At 42.7% G+C, this 13,616-nt stretch overlaps 1 protein-coding gene across 7 annotated transcripts in view; it reads left to right on the top strand.

Moving 5' to 3' along the window:
• LOC144687851 (coronin-1C-like) overlaps positions 1-13,616 on the top strand; it is a 181,055-nt gene that overhangs the window by 19,232 nt on the left and 148,207 nt on the right. For 2 of the 7 annotated variants that reach the window (XM_078554390.1, XM_078554387.1), the window contains exon 1: positions 4,452-4,541. The exons of the other annotated variants lie outside the window; for them this stretch is intronic. The gene's annotated coding sequence lies outside the window, so the exon portion shown is untranslated. Of the gene's footprint in view, positions 1-4,451; positions 4,542-13,616 lie in introns of those variants that run through there. 7 annotated transcript variants of the gene reach the window in all.

The raw sequence follows: 13,616 nt of genomic DNA, 5'->3' as shown, positions 1-13,616 counted from the left end.
AAATTTAAAACTGCAAATTGTTCTTATTTTTCCTATTTTTGTCTCTTTCTCTCTTATTCCAATCTTTCTTTCTCTCTATTTCTCTTTTTGGACCTGATTTGACTCTAATACAACCTATTTTCTTCTCTTACTCCTATTTCTTTTCAATCCTTAAATTGCATTGGTTAAGGAGACAGGTTATTGGGCCCAGATGTGTTGTTGTCCCCTCCATGCTGTTAATAACTCACTTCCAATAACTTGCAGGATGAAACTTTTTTTGAGGTGAAGGGTGAGACCAAAGTCTAACTAACAAAGCAGGTTCCAGCAAAACCTGGGTCATTGTCTTTCTAATCTATTGTACTGTTTAAATCCATCAATGCCAATTCAGGCTCATTTGACTTTGAAATTCAATTTGACTCCACACCATAACGTTCCAAAGTCCCAACTGTTTTGTTATCAATAAATCCACCCTCTACTTCTTGGACTGTAACCTAATTTTGGGCTGTACCTAAAAAGTAGGAAGCCAATCTATTTAAATAGCTCCCCCACTCCCCAGATGTATATCCGCTGATGATGTTGTGTACTCCATAAGGTATCATCTATTTCCTGGTACATAGACACAATTGACCTTATCCTGGGTCACAGCGGGTAGTTTGGTGTCCCTAGATTTGGGGAGAGGGTCAGCCTTCCTTTTCTTTGCTCAGTGGCTCAAGGAAAGTTTGTGCTGGTTGTTAGATGAGGTCAGAATTAAACTTATTTGTGATGGTCTTCAGTCAAAATAGCTAGGATTTCCAACTCTGCCATTATTCTCCCATAATCAAAGATTCACCTCAGAAAATGCTGGAAATACTCAGCAGGTATACAGCATCCGTGGAGAGAGAAACAACGTTAATGTTCCAGGACAATGACCTCCTGTGCACTGCTACACACAACTCAGAAGAAGTAGGGGTTTGCACCATTGCACAGCGTGCTGACACCCTGAATGTCCTTTAACTTGTACTTTTATCCTATTGTCTAGCAATTGGCTGAAAAGGCTTTTTAAAACTAGCAACGAGACAGAAAAACCACAGTCTCTCCGCCCCTTCATTGAAGACAATGAAGTTTTTGTTAGTGGATTATGGTTTGTTAGAACGACTTGCCAACAGCAGCAAGTTTATATTTTAATTGGCTTTCTATAAGAGGTGGTTTTCCAGTCAGAAATGAGAGCAAGTAGGTCCTAGACTGTGTACTGGTATTTATTGACTGTTGTATAGTTCAGCATCAGAAAGTTAGATCAATGAGAAGCAAGAGCTTGAGGTTTGTTATTGCATTTAATGTTTAAAGAGAAGTATGAACATGTGTATAGACAGAACAGACGCAGTGTTCGTTATAGAGTTTCAGACAAAGGTGTTGGGATTTATAGGGATGTTTTGCATGCGCACCATTTCTTGCTCCGTCAGTTTGTATTTTTTCCCCACGACAGTTCAAACTAAGGTGATGTTAGGCCGAAGATTCCTTTGCATTACATAGGACAGAAGGAGGCCATTCAGCCCATTATGCCCAGTTTGCCATTCAATTGGATCAGTGCTGATCTGTTTCTTAACTCCATATACCTGCCTTGGTTTTGAAACCCTTATCAACCTTGTCTAACAAAAATCTATTTCCGTTTTGAAAGTTTTTCAATTGGCCCCAGCCTCAACGGCTTTTTGGGAAGAGAGTTCCAGATTCCCACTACACTGTGTTGACGTCACCTCTGAAAAACTCAGCTCTAATTTTATGGTTATGTCCCTGATTCTGTATTCCCCCACTAGAGGGTATAGTTTCTCTCTACCTACTCTATCAAATACTTTAATCATAAAGACATCAATTAGATCTCCCCTTAAGCATTTATACACAAGGCAACAAACACTTTTGGAAAAATATACTTTATTCATAAAATATCTTAAAGAACATTACAAAACATTTCAAAATGGCCATCACAAGAAGTGCTTTTCCACATAGATCATGAGGTGCATTAATATAATCAATGAACATAACAGACATTTCAATATGGTCATTACAGACAGTCAGTGCAATGGTATTTAAGTTATCGGCATAGATCATGTTGCACTCCGAGGTGCTTCAATTCAATTATGATACGTTTAGCATTCACTGCATACATTCCTTGTGAGTCATACAGCCTGAGAGGTCTATACAATTCCCAGCCCCTCGGTGCACTATGGCAGAAAGGTTTTAGACAGTAACCTTTCCCCATTGCACCTTTGTGGCAGCTGCCCCAAGTTTTAGTCCATCCCTCAGCATGTAGTCCTGGACCTTGGAATGTGTCAGTCTGCAACATTCGGTCGGGGACAATTCTTTGCACTGGAAGACCAACAAATTTCGGGCAGACCAAAGAGCGTCTTTCACCGAGTTGATGATGCTCCAGCTGCAGTTGATGTTTGCCTGGTGCGTCCCTGGGAACAGCCCATAGAGCACAGAGTCCTGTGTTATGGAACTGCTCGGGATGAACCTTGACAAAAAACACTGCATCTTTCTCCAGATCTTCTTTGCAAAGGCACATTCCACAAGGAGGTGAACAACGGTCTCTTCCCACAGCCACCTCGAGGGCAACGTGCAGAGGGGTTGAGACTCCGGGTGTGTAGGAAGGATCTGATGGGAAGGGCCATTCTTACCACCAGCCAAGCTACATCTTGGTGCTCGTTGGAAAGTTCTGATTGAGGCATTCTGTCAAATTACTTTGACAGTCTGGTCAGGGAACCATCTGACAGGATCCACCATCTCCTTTTCCCGCAGGGCCTCTAGGATGTTACATGCTGACAACTGCCTGATGGACTTGTGGTCAAAGGTGCTTCTCTGCATAAATTTTTCCACAAGGGACAGGTGGTACTGCACGGTCTAACTACTTGGAGCATTCCGCGATAGCATGGCCAGACCCATCCTTCAGAACACCGGGGACAGATAGAACCTCAGTACGTAGTGGCACCTGGTGCACGCCTAGTGTACACAACCTGCCCTATTATAATTTAATGCTTTTAGCCTTGGTATCATACTGGTGAGGCTGCACTGCACCCCCTTAAGGCCAACATACCTTTCCTGACGTGTGGTACCCAGAATGCAGTATTTCAGATGGGGTCTAATAAGAGCTAACTTTTGAAAAGGTTTGTGAATAATGCCAACAATCCAATTACCCTGGATTAGGAATGATGTCCAAAAGAGCTGTCCACATCCTGCTCACTGTAACAGGCAGGCTTGCAGTAACATTTACAAATTGTGAAAAAAGGTTACATAATCAAAGGCTCACTGGACAACTAGCCTGTCAGCATTCATTACTAGACTTCCTAATGAACGAGCAAAGTACCAGAAGGCACCTGTGGAACCATACCTTAACAATACTGAGCATCTTCGAGAGAGGGAAATTAGAGAAGGCAAATGGGCAAGAAAGTGAGTAAAATCATGTGGGCTCAGCTATATGTTTGATCATTGGCAAATGGACTGATAGTCACGGTCACAATCGCAAACCCAATTTGCTGCAGCCCATGGGAGTGGTCCCTCTGGCTGCCTGCCTCCCACCCAGGCCTTGTTTGTGCCCAGGTGACCCTGAAGAACATGGCTATCGGTACCTTTTGAGACTGTCTGCAACTGGTGGGCATAGCCAGAGCAGAAGGTTCATACTGGATTCTAGGAGCAGTAAGATTATTTAAATTTTATAAGTTTCCTTTTCTTTTATGATTTAGTTGCTTGTTAGTTTATATTTTAATACCACCGCCTGCAAGTTCCCCTCCAAGCCACACGCCATCCCTGACTGGAAACTATATTGCCGTTCCTTCACTATCACTGGGCCAAAATCCTGGAACTTCCTTTCTAAGTTCACCGTGGCTGTAACTGCACCACATGGGTCTGCAGTGGTTCAAGAAGGTGGCTTCCACCATGGGTGTATGGGCAACAAATTGCTGGTCTAGTCAGCGATGTTCATATCCCTTGAAATAATTATAACAAAAATAGTAGTGCCCCTCTCTCTTTTTAAAAAAAAATAAAAGGGTCATATTTCACTTGATGATCCTGGGGCAAGTAGTCCAATGTCTCTAGGTTTTATTAAGAGAGGCAAATCCAACTGGCTTCCATTAGCTCCCACGGTGCCTGGTTGAAATGGGTTTCTAGGAGTGTAGGCCCCGCCTAAATGTGCATTTAAATCGAGACCAATCGGCGAGCTAATCGTCTGGAAAATCATCTTATTTTTGGAACCAATCCTGTATCGAGGGCTTTTCGATAAACAACGGCCGTGGCTTATCGTTCACAGCCCCACCCTCCCTTCGCTCATTCCTCCGTCCACGCCGCCATTTGCCGCTTCCATATTAGGGCTCCTGGATGCTGCTGAAGGGAGAGCCGCGATTGGCTGCTTGAGCTATCCATCGCGAGAGGGGCGGTGCCCGTCCTGGGTGGGGGGAGGTGTTGGTGGGGCCGAGCCGGCGCAGGCGCACCGAGCGCAGGGCGTTGCTTCCGGTGGCGGTGTGAGTGAGGAGCCAAGTGCTTGGAGCCGGCTGCGGTGCGAGAAAGATAAGGAAAAAAAATAGAGTCAACTCGAGGTAAATGGGACCGGCTACTCGGGCAAGGGAGGTTAAAAAAACACTCCGAGGCTGGAGCTTGTGATGAAGGGAGATATTTTGTGACCCTGGAAATCTGTCGTTGGCGCCTGATAGTTGGCATAGTTACTGAGGGGACCAGGAGAGCGATGCAGAGACAATGATGGGAATGAATGAGTGGCGTCCAGGGGTTGCTCAGCCGGGGGTCCCTGCAATTAACCCTCTGTGTTTGTTGGGGCCTTTTTGTTGTCTGGGTGTGTGTATGTTTTTTTTTGGCAGGGACTGGTAATTGAATGATCAAAATATTGGTTTCTCAATTGGTGAGGATGTTGCTAGGGGATCATAGGAATTGGTGGGGGGGCAGTTGGGTTTTGTTAGGAGTAGGATGCGCAGCCAATAAAACCGAAACTGACGATAAAATACTGTCGAAGATTCAGACGGGGAGCACTTTTTAATCTGTTGCATTCGCTGCTATCTAAAATTGGATTTAATGTGAGGTTTTGATATTCGTGTTTAATGACTGACAGCTTGATGGTGAGAAGTAAAAGACATTCTCCTTAACAGTCAACACGCTTTGTGAGTCATCTTTGTGAAAAGATTTTTCCTTTGATAAGTTACGGTATTCGATGTTAAATCCTCGATCAATCATGGAGTGTGTTTTGCATAATTGATCTGTTGCTTTGAAAAATGGTCAGGCATGTCAATGTACCAATTTAGTAGTATTTACTTGCGCTAAGGTTTTATACTGTTAAAAAATTGGTTAATCAGCATCTAATGCACAGGCTTGATTGAAAGAAAAGGGACAAATCTGAAGAATGGGAGGAGATGGAAAGCCTTTACAGAAAGTTGAAGGGTTGAACAGGTTGTGAATACCTGGAGTGGTGTGTTTGTTTTTTGAACTGTAAGCGTTTGGGTGTGTAGTTGGCCTTCATCCTTGTTGTGAGTTTCTAATTTAATGCATTTTAAAAGCATACACACTTTATATAGAAGGTTATGTTACTACTTCAGTTTTCTAAATTAAATGCTGGGATGCCAACAGACCAGATCTATCTCTCCAAAATACTGTAAGATTAACATGAGATTGTTGGGTGCTCGGCATGTGTGACAGCTGGTCTGATCATTTTTCCCAATCAAGGTTTATTCTCTTTGTATGATATTTTATGTGGCTGAACTGTTAACATTTAAGAAAGTTCTAAAATAACTTAAATGTGTTGTATCTATTAGAATTCAAAGCATCTCTAGCACTTTCAATTTAGCAGCATTATTATTTACATTCTTGATTTATGTAGAGTAATGGCTGGGAGTGATCTTATTCAGGAACCTAGTTGTGACAGCAAACCTCTTGAACTTTCCTCTTGTAGTTCTGGAACAGACATCTGAAATGAGATTGTAGTTTTTGTGTATATACATGATAAATTGGCTTTTTGTTTAAAAAGTTAACTGGCAGCTGTGTTGTAAATGGCCAAAGGCATTATGCCGTATGCTACACATTGAAGGGATGTGATGAAAAACTACAAATTTAATCAACGGTTAATTACTGTGAAATTCATTTGATGTGAATTTTTCTCATTAGCGATGCCATTTTCATTGCTTGCTGTAGAATAGAGGGGGTTGAAGAAGAGAGATTGGCTTGGAATTGCTGAACTTGAAAGCTGAATTAACATTGGCATTATTTTGTCATTAACATAGGGTGCTTCATCAGTCTTGTTTTAAATGTTTTAATTCAGACCTCTTACACCCTGCAGTGAACAGTCCTGTCTGACCCACTTTATTTCTTGCCAATTTTCTTCTGCACTTCAAACCTAGCTCCCCACCATATGGATTTGAAAATTCTTGCCCTTATTTTTAACCCTTTCTGTGGTCCCGCCTTTCTCTACCTAGGCAACTTTGTCTAACCTTGCATCCCAGCAAAGTTATGCGCTTCCAACTGCAGTTTACTTGGTATCATTTGTTTCATTAGCGGCAGAGCCCTCTTCTATCGTACCCCTGTTTTCTGAACTCTCTTCTGAAGTCCACTGCCTTGCTACCTATCTGCATCACAAACCTGCTGAAAATCGACATGTCTGTACATTCAGCCACCCACTCTTATTGCTCAGGTCCCCTTTCTGCCTCGCCCCTGCAAAGTTAATGATGCCTAAAAAGTGCAAATTTTAATTTGATTCCTTGCTGGGAGACAGCCTTGAATGTCAACTGGTTATTTTACGAGACAGAGTCCAAAGTGTCTCCGTCTGCTGTCACATAGTATGGGTCTCTGGTTAACGATTAGGAAGAAGAATCCGTTTTTCCCCCCCTCCTGTGGATGACTGCTACTCCATGACTAGAATCTTGAGGCCATAAACCTGTGACAGGTTTAATGAAGCAAATGATACAAAGTAGACTGCAGTTGGAACAGCATAACATTGCTGGGATGCAAGGTTAGACAAAGCTGCCTAGGTAGAGAAAAGCGAGACCACAAAGGGTTGAGAATAAGGGCAAGAATTTTCAAATCCACATGGTGGGTAGCTAGGTTTGAAGTGCAGAAGAAAATTGGCAAGAAATAAAGTGGGTCAGACAGATCTGTTCACTTCAGAGTGTAAGAGGTCTGAATTAAGACATTTAAAACAAGATTGATGAAGCACCCTACGTTAATGACAAAATAATGTCGATGTTAATTCAGCTTTCAAGTTCAGCAATTCCAAGCCAATCTCTCTTCTTCAGCCCTCTCTTCTACAGCAAGCAATGAAAATGCAGTTGTAAATGTAGTGTAGTTGTCTGTTCCCAGGCTACCTATTGGTACCATAATGCAATCTCCAAATATCTCAATGTCTTACATCGAAGTAAACAGAGATGATGCGTTCAGACATTAAACTTGTGTGTGTTTCCCTGCCCGAGATCAGCGAACTTAGCGCAGACCTGGGACCTCCTGGTCTGCGGCACTGAGCTCCACATGAGACAGTGTTCTTGCTAATTGAAATGTCAGAAGTGCCAATTACTTGATTTTTTTTTACACACTGTTATCTAGCTGCATTAGTTACCAGCTAAACCTGCTCAGAATAGAAACTCAAATTGATCAAAACCTCAAATAAGAGTGACTCAGTCCTGAGGTACAAAATGGAAAAGAATATTTTCATTGTTTTCAGTTTTAAAATGCTGCGTTTGGCGATCGCCGCATAATGTGTGCACTGTTTTGAGCTGCCAAGAATGCCCAGTGTTTCCACTGGGTCTCCCCTTTCTTTGCTAAGAGGAAGCTCTGGATCCTCAACTGAAAAGGCTAAAGAACTCTGCAGTCATGATGACATGGACATAAACTGCTCCACATTAGCATTAGAATTGCCCTTTTCTGTTGTCCATTTAAAAGTAGCTTTAATTTACCAGCTAAGTATGACTGAGTTATAGGATGTTAGAATGAGCTTCATTGTTAGACTGCAGAAATGACTAAATATTTTAATGAAATAAAACACTATAAATATCCTTATTCACTGTCGCGAGGGAAAGATTATAACTGATTCCTGAATTTTGCCTCTAGTGTTTCTTGCCACATTCTGAAGTGTTTTTAATTAATTACAGTTTTGAACTAAAGTTAGTTGAAGAGCAATGGTTGCTTTCTTTAAAGTCTGATTCCAAATATTTTTCTGAAAGTAAGTAATTCAAGCGTTCTAATACTTGCCATCCTTTCATTCTTAATAGTTTTAAAATACTGGTTCTATACGCTGCTGCTGCAGACACCAATCCTGACTCTACAGTGTGATAATAGAATTGAAAGGGAGCTGATGCCTTTAGACCTCAGCAAAAGAGATTTTTTTTCTTTTTGCTCAGGGACAATATAAATGTGCTGCTGCAGCTTTTCACCATCGTTTTTGATGACATCACCAGCAACCTTAACAAGTGGTTTCCTCAGGCATTAAGGAAGTTCGAAAACAGAACTAAAATTCCTGAACTTGCACGCTTTTTTTTTCTCTGCCGTTGAAACGTCTGCCATTTAATGTTTAGGGTGAGATTCTATACCCTCGGGGAAATTGGTTGATGTGATTTTACATATAATTGTGCTGCACTTAGTGGGTTTTAGTCACAGAATCACAGAGTGCAGAAGAGGCCCTTTGGCCCATCGAGTCTGCACCAACATGTGAGAAATACCTGACCGACCTACCTAATCCCATTTACCAGCACTTGGCCCATACCCTTGAATGTTATGACCTGCCAAGTGCTCATCCAGGTGCTTTTTAAAGGATGTGAGGCAACCCGCCTCCACCACCCTCCCAGGCAGTGCATTCCAGACCATCACTGCCCTCTGGGTAAAAAAGTTTTTCCTTGCAAACCCCCCCCCTAAACCTCCTGCCCCTCACCTTGAACTTATGTCCCTTTGTGACTGACCCTTCAACTAAGGGGAACAGCTGCTCCCTATCCACCCTGTCCATGCCTCTCATAATCTTGTACACCTCGATCAGGTCACCCCTCAGTCTTCTCTGTTCCAACGAAAACAACCCAAGTCTGTCCAATCTCTCTTCATAACTTAAATGTTTCATCCCAGGCAACATCCTGATGAATCTCCTCTGCATCCCCTCCAGTGCAATCACATCCTTCCTATAATGTGGTGAGCAGAACTACACACACTACTCCAGCTGTGGCCTCACCAAGGTTCTATACAACTCCAACTTGACCTCCCTATTTTTGTAATCTATGCCTCGATTGATAAAGGCAAGTGTCCCATATGCCTTTTTCACCACCCCACTAATGTGCCCCTCCGCCTTCAGAGATCTATGGACACACCCACCAAGATTCCTTTGTTCCTCTGAACTTCCTAGTGCCATGCCATTCATTGAATACTTCCTTCTCAAATTACTCCTTCCAAAGTGTATCACTTCACACTTTTCAGGGTTAAATTCCATCTGCCACATATCTGCCCATTTGACCATCCCGTCTATATCTTCCTGTAGCCCAAGACACTCAACCTCACTGTTAACCACCCGGCCAATCTTTGTGTCATCCGCAAACTTACTAATCCTACCCCCCACATAGTCATCTATGTCGTTTATATAAATGACGAATAATCGGGGACCCAGCACAGATCCTTGTGGTACGCCACTGGACACTGGCTTCCAGTCACTAAAGCATCCTTCTATCATCACCCTCTGTCTCCTATAACTAAGCCAATTTTGAATCCACCTTATCATATTACTCTGTATCCCATGTGCCTTTGCCTTCTTTATAAGTCTCCCATGTGGGACCTTGTCAAAGGCTTTGCTGAAACCCATATATACTACATCAACTGCACTACCCTCATCTACACACCTGGTCACCACCTCAAAAAATTCAATCAAATTTGTTAGGCATGACCTCCCTCTGACAAAGCCATGCTGACTATCCCTGATCAAACCTTGCCTCTCCAAGTGGAGAAAATTCTGAAGGAGAGAATCTTTCTCCAATAGTTTCCCTTCCACTGACGTGAGACTCACTGGCCTGTAGTTCCCTGGCTTATCTCTACAACCCTTCTTAAATAGCTGCTCTCTAGTTCTCTGGCACCTCCCCCGTGGCCAGAGAGGAATCAAAAATTTGGGTCAGAGCCCCTGCGATCTCCTCCCTTGCCTCCCTCAGCAGTCTGGGACACAAATTATCCGGATCTGGAGATTTGTCAACTTTTAAGCTTGCCAACACCTCCAATACCTTGTCACTCCCTGTATCAATTTGCTCAAGAACCTTGCAGTCTCTCTCCCTGAGTTCGGTACCTTCATCCTCATTCTCTTGGGTGAAGACGGATGTGAAGTATTTGTTCAACACTCTACCGATGTCCTCCGGCTCCACCCATAGATTGCCCCCTTGGTTCCTTATGGGCCCTACTTTTTCCCTGGTAATCCCCTTCCCATTGATATACTTATAGAATATCTTGGGATTTTCCCTACTTTTACCAGCCAGAGCTTTCTCATATCCCCTCTTGGCTCTCCTAATTGCTTTCTTAAGCTCCACCCTGCACTTTCTGTACTCCACTAATGCCTCCGCTGATTTGCCTGCCTTGTACCTGCTAAAAGCCTCTTTTCCTTCTCATCGTCTCCTGAATATCTCTGGTCATCCATGGTTCTCTGGGCTTGTTACTCCTTCCTATCGCCCTTGAGGGAACATGTTGAGCCTGTACCCTCCCCATTTCCTTTTTGAATGCCCCCCCACTGCTCTTCTGTGGATTTCCCCACAAGTAACTGTTCCCAGTCTACCTTGGCCAGATCCTGCCTTATTTTACTAAAATCCACCCTTCCCCCAGTCCAAAGCGTTTTTTGCAACTTGTCTATTTCTTTGTCCATAGCAAGCTTAAATTGCACCATGTTGTGGTCGCTATCACTAAAATGCTCCCATACCACCACCTCAGCCACCTGCCTGGCTTCATTCCCCAGAATTCGGTCCAGCACTGCACCGTCCCTTGTTAGACCCTCTACATATTGACTAAAAAGTTCTCCTGTACACATTTCAAGAAATCCACTCCATCCAAGCCCTTAACACTGTCTATCCCAATTAATGTTGGGAAAGTTGAAATCACCTAATATAATTACCCTGTTATTGTTTTTACACACCTCTGTGAATTGTGCACATATTTGCTCCTTAGTTTCCCGCTGACTATCTGTGGGTCTATAATAAACACCTAACAATGTGGCTGCCCCTTTTTTTATTCCTAAGCTCTATCCACAAAGCTTCATTCGATGCCCCCTCCAAGATATCATCTCTCCTTACTGCAGTAACTGACTCCTTAACAAATAATGCAATGCCTCCTCCTCTTTTACCCCCTCCCCTGTCTTGCCTGAAGAGTCTACATCCCGGAATGATGAGCTACCAATCCTGCCCCTCCCTCAACCATGGTGATTGCTATTATATCACAATTCCACATGTCAATCCTCACCCTTAACTCATCCATTTTACCTGTAATACTCTTGGCATTAAAGTAGAGGCCATCCAGCCTTGCCTTACTCCCTTGAAACTTAATGTAGCTGTACTCCCTCTGACTGGATTGTTTTACTGTATTACAATGTGTCCCTATTCTGCTAACATTGTGTTCCCTCCCCCTGCCAAATTAATTGAGACTCCTCCCAACAGCACTAGGAAACCCGCCCACAAGGATGTTAGTCCCACTCTGGTTCAGATGTAGACCGTCCCGCTTGTCCAGGTCCCACCTTCCCCAATTGAAATAATGAGGGGACCAGCCCATCTTTCTTAACTTGCATTTATGTGACCTCAGGACGTGCCCAAGTGCTTTACAACCAGCCACTGTTGTAAGAACTGCGGCAGCCAATTTGTGCATCACAACGTTCCTCAAAAGCATTGAAATAAATGACCAGATCATCTCTGCTAGGTCTTGGTTGAGGCAAAATTATTATTCCAGAAACCAGGAGAACTCCCCTTTTCTTCATTGAATTGTGCCATAGGATCTTTTACATCCGCCTAAGGCAAAAAAAAACTTCTCGGGATCCTGCCTTCCCCACTCCTCCATGTTGCAATGTGTTGTTTCCTAAATGAAAGTGGTTTTGCCATTTATGTTGTTAAATTGTGCTTTCTTATTTATGGCTGTACAATTGTCACTGAGCTAAGAGCCAGTTTAGCAGTGGAAGTTTGAAGGGCTGACCCATCCAACAAATTGCATTTATATAGCGCCTTTAAAATAGTAAAATGTCCCTGGGTACTTCACAGGAGTGTTATTAAATTGAAATTGACATGAGACATAAGGTGCTGTGTGGACAGACGACCCAAATATGGTTAGAAGTAGATTTTAAGGAGCATCTTAAAGGAGGAGAGAATGGCTGGGAGACATTCGAGAGGAAATTCCAGAGTTTAGCCAGCTGAAGACATAGCCGCCATTTGCGACGCAGTTTGAAAGCTCTTGTTGAATTTGGTCCAGAGGAATTCAATTCTAAAAAGGAATAAAATTGAAAACTTTTTAGTACAAACTGAAAACTGCAGCGATTTAATGATTAACAAGCGAAAGCTAAAAGGAGAAATTTTAATATCAACAGAAAATGCTGGAAATACTCTGGCCAAGTTGTCTCTGTGGAAAGAGAAATGAGTTAACATTTCAGTTTGATGCCCTTTATCAGACCTGAAAGAGATTGGAGACTTAACAGTTTTTCAGTGAAACAGTGTAGGAGGCTGAGGTAGAGTGGGATGGAGACAGTGAATTAAAATGGCAAGCGACCGGAAGCTCAGGATTATGCTTACTGACTGAAAGGAGGGCTTTAGAAAATGATCACCAGAACAACTTTTTGTTGCGCTGGATCACTACCAGGATACAACCAGTATCTTGTCCCTGGCTGGCTGGAGAGGGGCGATGCATTTTGTTTAACTGAAGTATTTTGCTTTCTGTGAACATTTCAGTGCCAGAATTAGAGATTTAAAAATTGCTGGCACAGATCCCATCCACTCTTTTCCACGGAAGGTTTAAATCACAGGATGTCCGGCATAATTTGTATTCTGCTTTCAAATTCTGTGAATGATTTGTCGTGCCTGCAACAAGTCTAGATCTGCTTTGGAACTCTGTACCCTTCCAGAGGTATTCAAGACATTGAAAATATTAGAATGACAGCTCTGAGATCGGTTTAATGTTTACAGGCCCTTTTTAATACTGCTTGCATCACAGTGCTAGTGTCAGTTGCAGCACTGTAACAACACTGATGTCTGTAGCAGCGTAGACACTGTGGGGCCAGTGTTTTTCTCATTCAGTTTGCAATCTGCCTAAGCACTTCAGCAAAAGTCCATGTTCTGAAATATAGTTTGAACGTAATTTGAAAGCATTTTCTCAGTATTGCTGCCGCTGACTTCATTGCTTCCAGTGGAAGTGATTTAGTAATATAAACACAACTCAGAGCAGCTACTTCTTTAGAAGCATAATGGAACAGGGGGTAGTGAATGCATTATCTAACATACAGTTAACATCCTGCCTCTTCTATTACCAGTGATTACTTTGTTCTTAAACAAAAATAAAAATACTTGGAAAAGCTCACCAGATCTGGCAGCAACTGCGGAGAGGAACACAGTTAACATTTCGAGTCCGTATGTTCTTCGTTCTTATTTGGCTTCTTGTCGTTTTTTATGTTCTATTCATGTGCATGGCAAGCTGCTCAGTATATA

This window comes from Cetorhinus maximus, chromosome 12, assembly GCF_964194155.1.
Source record: "Cetorhinus maximus chromosome 12, sCetMax3.hap1.1, whole genome shotgun sequence".
Taxonomy (NCBI): domain Eukaryota; kingdom Metazoa; phylum Chordata; class Chondrichthyes; order Lamniformes; family Cetorhinidae; genus Cetorhinus; species Cetorhinus maximus.
Note: the sequence above shows the minus strand (reverse complement) of the source record. Positions and strands in the feature narration are given on the sequence as shown.